At 45.8% G+C, this 12,144-nt stretch overlaps 5 non-coding genes across 5 annotated transcripts; all 5 read right to left on the bottom strand.

Moving 5' to 3' along the window:
- Positions 1-1,332: 1,332 nt before the first annotated feature.
- On the bottom strand, positions 1,333-1,523 carry LOC130301892 (U2 spliceosomal RNA). Its single transcript, XR_008852233.1, has one exon. It is a non-coding gene; the product is annotated as a U2 spliceosomal RNA (small nuclear RNA).
- A 2,090-nt stretch (positions 1,524-3,613) lies between these two features.
- LOC130301914 (U2 spliceosomal RNA) lies at positions 3,614-3,804 on the bottom strand. The gene has a single exon (XR_008852255.1). It is a non-coding gene; the product is annotated as a U2 spliceosomal RNA (small nuclear RNA).
- Positions 3,805-5,888: 2,084 nt separating this feature from the next.
- On the bottom strand, positions 5,889-6,079 carry LOC130301891 (U2 spliceosomal RNA). The gene has a single exon (XR_008852232.1). It is a non-coding gene; the product is annotated as a U2 spliceosomal RNA (small nuclear RNA).
- Positions 6,080-8,168: 2,089 nt separating this feature from the next.
- On the bottom strand, positions 8,169-8,359 carry LOC130301916 (U2 spliceosomal RNA). The gene has a single exon (XR_008852256.1). It is a non-coding gene; the product is annotated as a U2 spliceosomal RNA (small nuclear RNA).
- Positions 8,360-10,451: 2,092 nt separating this feature from the next.
- LOC130301890 (U2 spliceosomal RNA) lies at positions 10,452-10,642 on the bottom strand. Its single transcript, XR_008852231.1, has one exon. It is a non-coding gene; the product is annotated as a U2 spliceosomal RNA (small nuclear RNA).
- Positions 10,643-12,144: the final 1,502 nt, after the last annotated feature.

The following is a 12,144-nucleotide window of genomic DNA, read 5'->3' as shown; positions in this document are numbered from 1 at the left end:
GATGTCAGTGGTATTGAGTGACATCACAGCACAGTGCTAAGGCTCCTGGGCCTGGACACAGCAGCGGCTGCAATATCTCAACGGAGAATACGTTTATATCTATGTGTGTGTGTGCGCATATATATATATATATATATATATATATATATATATATATATATTCTCCGCCGAAATCACTTTTAAACCCATTTCCACCTTTTTTTCCCTTCTCTTCCTCTTACTTTTTTTTCACGTTTTTTTACGTTTTTCTCCTTTTCGCCTCTTTTCTGGGCGTATTATTCTTCTTTTTCTTCTTTTTTTTCGTCTAATGCATACCCCATCAGTGCAGCAATGCTTATTCAATACCGCCAGCAGATGGAGACACTGGGGGATAATTTTCTAAGGATTTATACTGATTTTTCCTGTCTGAATTTGTCGCACAGAAAGTTGCAGGCCAAATATGTGTGACATTTCTGCGACTTTAGCTTCTAGAGCATTTTTACAACATTATACATAGGTGCTGAATACATAAAAAGCGACTGTTCAGCGACAGACAAGTCGCATCGGCTGAAAGTAGGCCAGAATGTCAGTCCATGTTGGAGCAGGTTTAGATACAGTCTAAAGCATAGATCTCAAAGTCTGTGCACAGAATTTAGCAAGGGCCTCGCACCTTCTGATGCATCAGGTAGGTGCACAATAGCATAGCCTAACCCTCTGTACTTTGGTCTATATTGATGCGGGACATAGACAGCCAGCTGATGACCAATCCATTAGTGCAATGGATGGCTGGAAGCATTTGTCTTTGCCTTTGCAATACCACAGAAGCAATGCATGGTCAATGTACAGCAATGACACACCTGTGTGAACAGCCAGGAGACCCCCCCCCCCCCATGTTATGTTACATAGTTACATAGTTAGTACGGTCGAAAAAAGACATATGTCCATCACGTTCAACCAGGGAATTAAGGGGTAGGGGTGTGGCGCGATATTGGGGAAGGGATGAGATTTTATATTTCTTCATAAGCATTAATCTTATTTTGTCAATTAGGAACATTCAGCACCCACCCGCTATCAAGGCAGCTGCCTATCATGTCATGCCCTACCTGCACAGGTGTGCTGGCTACTCAAATGATCCAATTAAGGAGGCCATTTAGTCAGCAGCAGCAGAAGTCCTGTGCCTGGACGCTCCAACAGGGGCCAGACACAAGCAGAAGCAGAAGCAGCAGAAGCAGCAGCAGCACCACCTTTTGTTTATTGGCTGCAGCAGCAGCAAGGCCCACAGGGCTGGCTAGCTGGCTAGCCAGCAAGCAGGTAGCAATGAAAGTAGGAATCTTTCTTTTTAACCCTGTAAGGGGGTGGTGCACTGTACCCGAAGATACTGCCATATCGGGTCAATGCATAGGGCGACGGAAGCAAGCTTCGAAATCGGCCCCCGTTCTCAAAAATCCATTTAATATATGGTCCCCAGATAGGGGACGTATCAGATATTAAACTGATAAGAACAGATACTACACTTGATCTTAGCCAAAAGGCCGAGAAGCGATAACCGTGAAAGGGGCGGGCCCAACAAGGTCCCCTTCATGGGCACTATCACTGCTTGCTGTCAGGGAGGCTGCCAGACAATTTTCCATGCACACTCTGGGCTGGGGGGCAGTCAACCACCAGTACACACAGCAGAACCTAAACCCATACCATTATTGCTAAGCAGCAAGACAGGGGCCCATTGCACTCCCACGGGGCCTTTTTAAATGCAATCCATAACCCGGATTTGCCAGGAACCCTTCTTACTCCTCCTACTTGCATGTGACACTGGGCTTAGGATCTGCATAGGAAACACACACACAAGCACACACCTACCTTTGTTGCCTGCAGATGCCTCCTTGGCTGTCCCCAAACGGTATCAAACCAACACCCACGGGAAGCTGTAAGCATAGAGGACATGCCTGCACCCCATTGGACTTACCTGTGTGGGTTAAATCCGGGTTATTTGACAACCTATGGCGGTGATGGTTCTGCTCAGGCAGAGCAGTGCTGATGCTCCTCATAAAGCTGTCGCTGCTGTGAAGGTTCTAGGTGACATCACAAATCCCTTTGGTTACATACACAACAAAGCTGGGTTGTTGTTGTTTACACTCTGCAAGGCCTGTGGAAGTGAGTGACATCATAGCACTGTAGTTCTGAGGGTTCAAGATGGATGCAACAATCTCCTGTTGCTTCTATGAAGGCCGTAATAGACGACATCACCAAACAGCTCCATAGTCACATACACAGCAAAGGAGAGATGTTGTTTACACCTAGTGATGTCAGTGGTATTGAGTGACATCACAGCACAGTGCTAAGGCTCCTGGGCCTGGACACAGCAGCGGCTGCAATATCTCAACGGAGAATACGTTTATATCTATGTGTGTGTGTGCGCATATATATATATATATATATATATATATATATATATATATATATATTTCTCCGCCGAAATCACTTTTAAACCCATTTCCACCTTTTTTTCCCTTCTCTTCCTCTTACTTTTTTTTCACGTTTTTTTACGTTTTTCTCCTTTTCGCCTCTTTTCTGGGCGTATTATTCTTCTTTTTCTTCTTTTTTTTCGTCTAATGCATACCCCATCAGTGCAGCAATGCTTATTCAATACCGCCAGCAGATGGAGACACTGGGGGATAATTTTCTAAGGATTTATACTGATTTTTCCTGTCTGAATTTGTCGCACAGAAAGTTGCAGGCCAAATATGTGTGACATTTCTGCGACTTTAGCTTCTAGAGCATTTTTACAACATTATACATAGGTGCTGAATACATAAAAAGCGACTGTTCAGCGACAGACAAGTCGCATCGGCTGAAAGTAGGCCAGAATGTCAGTCCATGTTGGAGCAGGTTTAGATACAGTCTAAAGCATAGATCTCAAAGTCTGTGCACAGAATTTAGCAAGGGCCTCGCACCTTCTGATGCATCAGGTAGGTGCACAATAGCATAGCCTAACCCTCTGTACTTTGGTCTATATTGATGCGGGACATAGACAGCCAGCTGATGACCAATCCATTAGTGCAATGGATGGCTGGAAGCATTTGTCTTTGCCTTTGCAATACCACAGAAGCAATGCATGGTCAATGTACAGCAATGACACACCTGTGTGAACAGCCAGGAGACCCCCCCCCCCCCATGTTATGTTACATAGTTACATAGTTAGTACGGTCGAAAAAAGACATATGTCCATCACGTTCAACCAGGGAATTAAGGGGTAGGGGTGTGGCGCGATATTGGGGAAGGGATGAGATTTTATATTTCTTCATAAGCATTAATCTTATTTTGTCAATTAGGAACATTCAGCACCCACCCGCTATCAAGGCAGCTGCCTATCATGTCATGCCCTACCTGCACAGGTGTGCTGGCTACTCAAATGATCCAATTAAGGAGGCCATTTAGTCAGCAGCAGCAGAAGTCCTGTGCCTGGACGCTCCAACAGGGGCCAGACACAAGCAGAAGCAGAAGCAGCAGAAGCAGCAGCAGCACCACCTTTTGTTTATTGGCTGCAGCAGCAGCAAGGCCCACAGGGCTGGCTAGCTGGCTAGCCAGCAAGCAGGTAGCAATGAAAGTAGGAATCTTTCTTTTTAACCCTGTAAGGGGGTGGTGCACTGTACCCGAAGATACTGCCATATCGGGTCAATGTATAGGGCGACGGAAGCAAGCTTCGAAATCGGCCCCCGTTCTCAAAAATCCATTTAATATATGGTCCCCAGATAGGGGACGTATCAGATATTAAACTGATAAGAACAGATACTACACTTGATCTTAGCCAAAAGGCCGAGAAGCGATAACCGTGAAAGGGGCGGGCCCAACAAGGTCCCCTTCATGGGCACTATCACTGCTTGCTGTCAGGGAGGCTGCCAGACAATTTTCCATGCACACTCTGGGCTGGGGGGCAGTCAACCACCAGTACACACAGCAGAACCTAAACCCATACCATTATTGCTAAGCAGCAAGACAGGGGCCCATTGCACTCCCACGGGGCCTTTTTAAATGCAATCCATAACCCGGATTTGCCAGGAACCCTTCTTACTCCTCCTACTTGCATGTGACACTGGGCTTAGGATCTGCATAGGAAACACACACACAAGCACACACCTACCTTTGTTGCCTGCAGATGCCTCCTTGGCTGTCCCCAAACGGTATCAAACCAACACCCACGGGAAGCTGTAAGCATAGAGGACATGCCTGCACCCCATTGGACTTACCTGTGTGGGTTAAATCCGGGTTATTTGACAACCTATGGCGGTGATGGTTCTGCTCAGGCAGAGCAGTGCTGATGCTCCTCATAAAGCTGTCGCTGCTGTGAAGGTTCTAGGTGACATCACAAATCCCTTTGGTTACATACACAACAAAGCTGGGTTGTTGTTGTTTACACTCTGCAAGGCCTGTGGAAGTGAGTGACATCATAGCACTGTAGTTCTGAGGGTTCAAGATGGATGCAACAATCTCCTGTTGCTTCTATGAAGGCCGTAATAGACGACATCACCAAACAGCTCCATAGTCACATACACAGCAAAGGAGAGATGTTGTTTACACCTAGTGATGTCAGTGGTATTGAGTGACATCACAGCACAGTGCTAAGGCTCCTGGGCCTGGACACAGCAGCGGCTGCAATATCTCAACGGAGAATACGTTTATATCTATGTGTGTGTGTGCGCATATATATATATATATATATATATATATATATATATATATTTCTCCGCCGAAATCACTTTTAAACCCATTTCCACCTTTTTTTCCCTTCTCTTCCTCTTACTTTTTTTTCACGTTTTTTTACGTTTTTCTCCTTTTCGCCTCTTTTCTGGGCGTATTATTCTTCTTTTTCTTCTTTTTTTTCGTCTAATGCATACCCCATCAGTGCAGCAATGCTTATTCAATACCGCCAGCAGATGGAGACACTGGGGGATAATTTTCTAAGGATTTATACTGATTTTTCCTGTCTGAATTTGTCGCACAGAAAGTTGCAGGCCAAATATGTGTGACATTTCTGCGACTTTAGCTTCTAGAGCATTTTTACAACATTATACATAGGTGCTGAATACATAAAAAGCGACTGTTCAGCGACAGACAAGTCGCATCGGCTGAAAGTAGGCCAGAATGTCAGTCCATGTTGGAGCAGGTTTAGATACAGTCTAAAGCATAGATCTCAAAGTCTGTGCACAGAATTTAGCAAGGGCCTCGCACCTTCTGATGCATCAGGTAGGTGCACAATAGCATAGCCTAACCCTCTGTACTTTGGTCTATATTGATGCGGGACATAGACAGCCAGCTGATGACCAATCCATTAGTGCAATGGATGGCTGGAAGCATTTGTCTTTGCCTTTGCAATACCACAGAAGCAATGCATGGTCAATGTACAGCAATGACACACCTGTGTGAACAGCCAGGAGACCCCCCCCCCCCCATGTTATGTTACATAGTTACATAGTTAGTACGGTCGAAAAAAGACATATGTCCATCACGTTCAACCAGGGAATTAAGGGGTAGGGGTGTGGCGCGATATTGGGGAAGGGATGAGATTTTATATTTCTTCATAAGCATTAATCTTATTTTGTCAATTAGGAACATTCAGCACCCACCCGCTATCAAGGCAGCTGCCTATCATGTCATGCCCTACCTGCACAGGTGTGCTGGCTACTCAAATGATCCAATTAAGGAGGCCATTTAGTCAGCAGCAGCAGAAGTCCTGTGCCTGGACGCTCCAACAGGGGCCAGACACAAGCAGAAGCAGAAGCAGCAGAAGCAGCAGCAGCACCACCTTTTGTTTATTGGCTGCAGCAGCAGCAAGGCCCACAGGGCTGGCTAGCTGGCTAGCCAGCAAGCAGGTAGCAATGAAAGTAGGAATCTTTCTTTTTAACCCTGTAAGGGGGTGGTGCACTGTACCCGAAGATACTGCCATATCGGGTCAATGCATAGGGCGACGGAAGCAAGCTTCGAAATCGGCCCCCGTTCTCAAAAATCCATTTAATATATGGTCCCCAGATAGGGGACGTATCAGATATTAAACTGATAAGAACAGATACTACACTTGATCTTAGCCAAAAGGCCGAGAAGCGATAACCGTGAAAGGGGCGGGCCCAACAAGGTCCCCTTCATGGGCACTATCACTGCTTGCTGTCAGGGAGGCTGCCAGACAATTTTCCATGCACACTCTGGGCTGGGGGGCAGTCAACCACCAGTACACACAGCAGAACCTAAACCCATACCATTATTGCTAAGCAGCAAGACAGGGGCCCATTGCACTCCCACGGGGCCTTTTTAAATGCAATCCATAACCCGGATTTGCCAGGAACCCTTCTTACTCCTCCTACTTGCATGTGACACTGGGCTTAGGATCTGCATAGGAAACACACACACAAGCACACACCTTACCTTTGTTGCCTGCAGATGCCTCCTTGGCTGTCCCCAAACGGTATCAAACCAACACCCACGGGAAGCTGTAAGCATAGAGGACATGCCTGCACCCCATTGGACTTACCTGTGTGGGTTAAATCCGGGTTATTTGACAACCTATGGCGGTGATGGTTCTGCTCAGGCAGAGCAGTGCTGATGCTCCTCATAAAGCTGTCGCTGCTGTGAAGGTTCTAGGTGACATCACAAATCCCTTTGGTTACATACACAACAAAGCTGGGTTGTTGTTGTTTACACTCTGCAAGGCCTGTGGAAGTGAGTGACATCATAGCACTGTAGTTCTGAGGGTTCAAGATGGATGCAACAATCTCCTGTTGCTTCTATGAAGGCCGTAATAGACGACATCACCAAACAGCTCCATAGTCACATACACAGCAAAGGAGAGATGTTGTTTACACCTAGTGATGTCAGTGGTATTGAGTGACATCACAGCACAGTGCTAAGGCTCCTGGGCCTGGACACAGCAGCGGCTGCAATATCTCAACGGAGAATACGTTTATATCTATGTGTGTGTGTGCGCATATATATATATATATATATATATATATATATATATATATATATATTCTCCGCCGAAATCACTTTTAAACCCATTTCCACCTTTTTTTCCCTTCTCTTCCTCTTACTTTTTTTTCACGTTTTTTTACGTTTTTCTCCTTTTCGCCTCTTTTCTGGGCGTATTATTCTTCTTTTTCTTCTTTTTTTTCGTCTAATGCATACCCCATCAGTGCAGCAATGCTTATTCAATACCGCCAGCAGATGGAGACACTGGGGGATAATTTTCTAAGGATTTATACTGATTTTTCCTGTCTGAATTTGTCGCACAGAAAGTTGCAGGCCAAATATGTGTGACATTTCTGCGACTTTAGCTTCTAGAGCATTTTTACAACATTATACATAGGTGCTGAATACATAAAAAGCGACTGTTCAGCGACAGACAAGTCGCATCGGCTGAAAGTAGGCCAGAATGTCAGTCCATGTTGGAGCAGGTTTAGATACAGTCTAAAGCATAGATCTCAAAGTCTGTGCACAGAATTTAGCAAGGGCCTCGCACCTTCTGATGCATCAGGTAGGTGCACAATAGCATAGCCTAACCCTCTGTACTTTGGTCTATATTGATGCGGGACATAGACAGCCAGCTGATGACCAATCCATTAGTGCAATGGATGGCTGGAAGCATTTGTCTTTGCCTTTGCAATACCACAGAAGCAATGCATGGTCAATGTACAGCAATGACACACCTGTGTGAACAGCCAGGAGACCCCCCCCCCCCATGTTATGTTACATAGTTACATAGTTAGTACGGTCGAAAAAAGACATATGTCCATCACGTTCAACCAGGGAATTAAGGGGTAGGGGTGTGGCGCGATATTGGGGAAGGGATGAGATTTTATATTTCTTCATAAGCATTAATCTTATTTTGTCAATTAGGAACATTCAGCACCCACCCGCTATCAAGGCAGCTGCCTATCATGTCATGCCCTACCTGCACAGGTGTGCTGGCTACTCAAATGATCCAATTAAGGAGGCCATTTAGTCAGCAGCAGCAGAAGTCCTGTGCCTGGACGCTCCAACAGGGGCCAGACACAAGCAGAAGCAGAAGCAGCAGAAGCAGCAGCAGCACCACCTTTTGTTTATTGGCTGCAGCAGCAGCAAGGCCCACAGGGCTGGCTAGCTGGCTAGCCAGCAAGCAGGTAGCAATGAAAGTAGGAATCTTTCTTTTTAACCCTGTAAGGGGGTGGTGCACTGTACCCGAAGATACTGCCATATCGGGTCAATGCATAGTGCGACGGAAGCAAGCTTCGAAATCGGCCCCCGTTCTCAAAAATCCATTTAATATATGGTCCCCAGATAGGGGACGTATCAGATATTAAACTGATAAGAACAGATACTACACTTGATCTTAGCCAAAAGGCCGAGAAGCGATAACCGTGAAAGGGGCGGGCCCAACAAGGTCCCCTTCATGGGCACTATCACTGCTTGCTGTCAGGGAGGCTGCCAGACAATTTTCCATGCACACTCTGGGCTTGGGGGGCAGTCAACCACCAGTACACACAGCAGAACCTAAACCCATACCATTATTGCTAAGCAGCAAGACAGGGGCCCATTGCACTCCCACGGGGCCTTTTTAAATGCAATCCATAACCCGGATTTGCCAGGAACCCTTCTTACTCCTCCTACTTGCATGTGACACTGGGCTTAGGATCTGCATAGGAAACACACACACAAGCACACACCTACCTTTGTTGCCTGCAGATGCCTCCTTGGCTGTCCCCAAACGGTATCAAACCAACACCCACGGGAAGCTGTAAGCATAGAGGACATGCCTGCACCCCATTGGACTTACCTGTGTGGGTTAAATCCGGGTTATTTGACAACCTATGGCGGTGATGGTTCTGCTCAGGCAGAGCAGTGCTGATGCTCCTCATAAAGCTGTCGCTGCTGTGAAGGTTCTAGGTGACATCACAAATCCCTTTGGTTACATACACAACAAAGCTGGGTTGTTGTTGTTTACACTCTGCAAGGCCTGTGGAAGTGAGTGACATCATAGCACTGTAGTTCTGAGGGTTCAAGATGGATGCAACAATCTCCTGTTGCTTCTATGAAGGCCGTAATAGACGACATCACCAAACAGCTCCATAGTCACATACACAGCAAAGGAGAGATGTTGTTTACACCTAGTGATGTCAGTGGTATTGAGTGACATCACAGCACAGTGCTAAGGCTCCTGGGCCTGGACACAGCAGCGGCTGCAATATCTCAACGGAGAATACGTTTATATCTATGTGTGTGTGTGCGCATATATATATATATATATATATATATATATATATATATATATATATTTCTCCGCCGAAATCACTTTTAAACCCATTTCCACCTTTTTTTCCCTTCTCTTCCTCTTACTTTTTTTTCACGTTTTTTTACGTTTTTCTCCTTTTCGCCTCTTTTCTGGGCGTATTATTCTTCTTTTTCTTCTTTTTTTTCGTCTAATGCATACCCCATCAGTGCAGCAATGCTTATTCAATACCGCCAGCAGATGGAGACACTGGGGGATAATTTTCTAAGGATTTATACTGATTTTTCCTGTCTGAATTTGTCGCACAGAAAGTTGCAGGCCAAATATGTGTGACATTTCTGCGACTTTAGCTTCTAGAGCATTTTTACAACATTATACATAGGTGCTGAATACATAAAAAGCGACTGTTCAGCGACAGACAAGTCGCATCGGCTGAAAGTAGGCCAGAATGTCAGTCCATGTTGGAGCAGGTTTAGATACAGTCTAAAGCATAGATCTCAAAGTCTGTGCACAGAATTTAGCAAGGGCCTCGCACCTTCTGATGCATCAGGTAGGTGCACAATAGCATAGCCTAACCCTCTGTACTTTGGTCTATATTGATGCGGGACATAGACAGCCAGCTGATGACCAATCCATTAGTGCAATGGATGGCTGGAAGCATTTGTCTTTGCCTTTGCAATACCACAGAAGCAATGCATGGTCAATGTACAGCAATGACACACCTGTGTGAACAGCCAGGAGACCCCCCCCCCCCCCATGTTATGTTACATAGTTACATAGTTAGTACGGTCGAAAAAAGACATATGTCCATCACGTTCAACCAGGGAATTAAGGGGTAGGGGTGTGGCGCGATATTGGGGAAGGGATGAGATTTTATATTTCTTCATAAGCATTAATCTTATTTTGTCAATTAGGAACATTCAGCACCCACCCGCTATCAAGGCAGCTGCCTATCATGTCATGCCCTACCTGCACAGGTGTGCTGGCTACTCAAATGATCCAATTAAGGAGGCCATTTAGTCAGCAGCAGCAGAAGTCCTGTGCCTGGACGCTCCAACAGGGGCCAGACACAAGCAGAAGCAGAAGCAGCAGAAGCAGCAGCAGCACCACCTTTTGTTTATTGGCTGCAGCAGCAGCAAGGCCCACAGGGCTGGCTAGCTGGCTAGCCAGCAAGCAGGTAGCAATGAAAGTAGGAATCTTTCTTTTTAACCCTGTAAGGGGGTGGTGCACTGTACCCGAAGATACTGCCATATCGGGTCAATGCATAGGGCGACGGAAGCAAGCTTCGAAATCGGCCCCCGTTCTCAAAAATCCATTTAATATATGGTCCCCAGATAGGGGACGTATCAGATATTAAACTGATAAGAACAGATACTACACTTGATCTTAGCCAAAAGGCCGAGAAGCGATAACCGTGAAAGGGGCGGGCCCAACAAGGTCCCCTTCATGGGCACTATCACTGCTTGCTGTCAGGGAGGCTGCCAGACAATTTTCCATGCACACTCTGGGCTGGGGGGCAGTCAACCACCAGTACACACAGCAGAACCTAAACCCATACCATTATTGCTAAGCAGCAAGACAGGGGCCCATTGCACTCCCACGGGGCCTTTTTAAATGCAATCCATAACCCGGATTTGCCAGGAACCCTTCTTACTCCTCCTACTTGCATGTGACACTGGGCTTAGGATCTGCATAGGAAACACACACACAAGCACACACCTACCTTTGTTGCCTGCAGATGCCTCCTTGGCTGTCCCCAAACGGTATCAAACCAACACCCACGGGAAGCTGTAAGCATAGAGGACATGCCTGCACCCCATTGGACTTACCTGTGTGGGTTAAATCCGGGTTATTTGACAACCTATGGCGGTGATGGTTCTGCTCAGGCAGAGCAGTGCTGATGCTCCTCATAAAGCTGTCGCTGCTGTGAAGGTTCTAGGTGACATCACAAATCCCTTTGGTTACATACACAACAAAGCTGGGTTGTTGTTGTTTACACTCTGCAAGGCCTGTGGAAGTGAGTGACATCATAGCACTGTAGTTCTGAGGGTTCAAGATGGATGCAACAATCTCCTGTTGCTTCTATGAAGGCCGTAATAGACGACATCACCAAACAGCTCCATAGTCACATACACAGCAAAGGAGAGATGTTGTTTACACCTAGTGATGTCAGTGGTATTGAGTGACATCACAGCACAGTGCTAAGGCTCCTGGGCCTGGACACAGCAGCGGCTGCAATATCTCAACGGAGAATACGTTTATATCTATGTGTGTGTGTGCGCATATATATATATATATATATATATATATATATATATATATATATTTCTCCGCCGAAATCACTTTTAAACCCATTTCCACCTTTTTTTCCCTTCTCTTCCTCTTACTTTTTTTTCACGTTTTTTTACGTTTTTCTCCTTTTCGCCTCTTTTCTGGGCGTATTATTCTTCTTTTTCTTCTTTTTTTTCGTCTAATGCATACCCCATCAGTGCAGCAATGCTTATTCAATACCGCCAGCAGATGGAGACACTGGGGGATAATTTTCTAAGGATTTATACTGATTTTTCCTGTCTGAATTTGTCGCACAGAAAGTTGCAGGCCAAATATGTGTGACATTTCTGCGACTTTAGCTTCTAGAGCATTTTTACAACATTATACATAGGTGCTGAATACATAAAAAGCGACTGTTCAGCGACAGACAAGTCGCATCGGCTGAAAGTAGGCCAGAATGTCAGTCCATGTTGGAGCAGGTTTAGATACAGTCTAAAGCATAGATCTCAAAGTCTGTGCACAGAATTTAGCAAGGGCCTCGCACCTTCTGATGCATCAGGTAGGTGCACAATAGCATAGCCTAACCCTCTGTACTTTGGTCTATATTGATGCGGGACATAGACAGCCAGCTGATGACCAAT

This window comes from Hyla sarda, unplaced genomic scaffold (genome assembly GCF_029499605.1).
Source record: "Hyla sarda isolate aHylSar1 unplaced genomic scaffold, aHylSar1.hap1 scaffold_1140, whole genome shotgun sequence".
In the NCBI taxonomy this organism is placed as follows: Eukaryota; Metazoa; Chordata; class Amphibia; order Anura; family Hylidae; genus Hyla; species Hyla sarda.
Note: the sequence above shows the minus strand (reverse complement) of the source record. Positions and strands in the feature narration are given on the sequence as shown.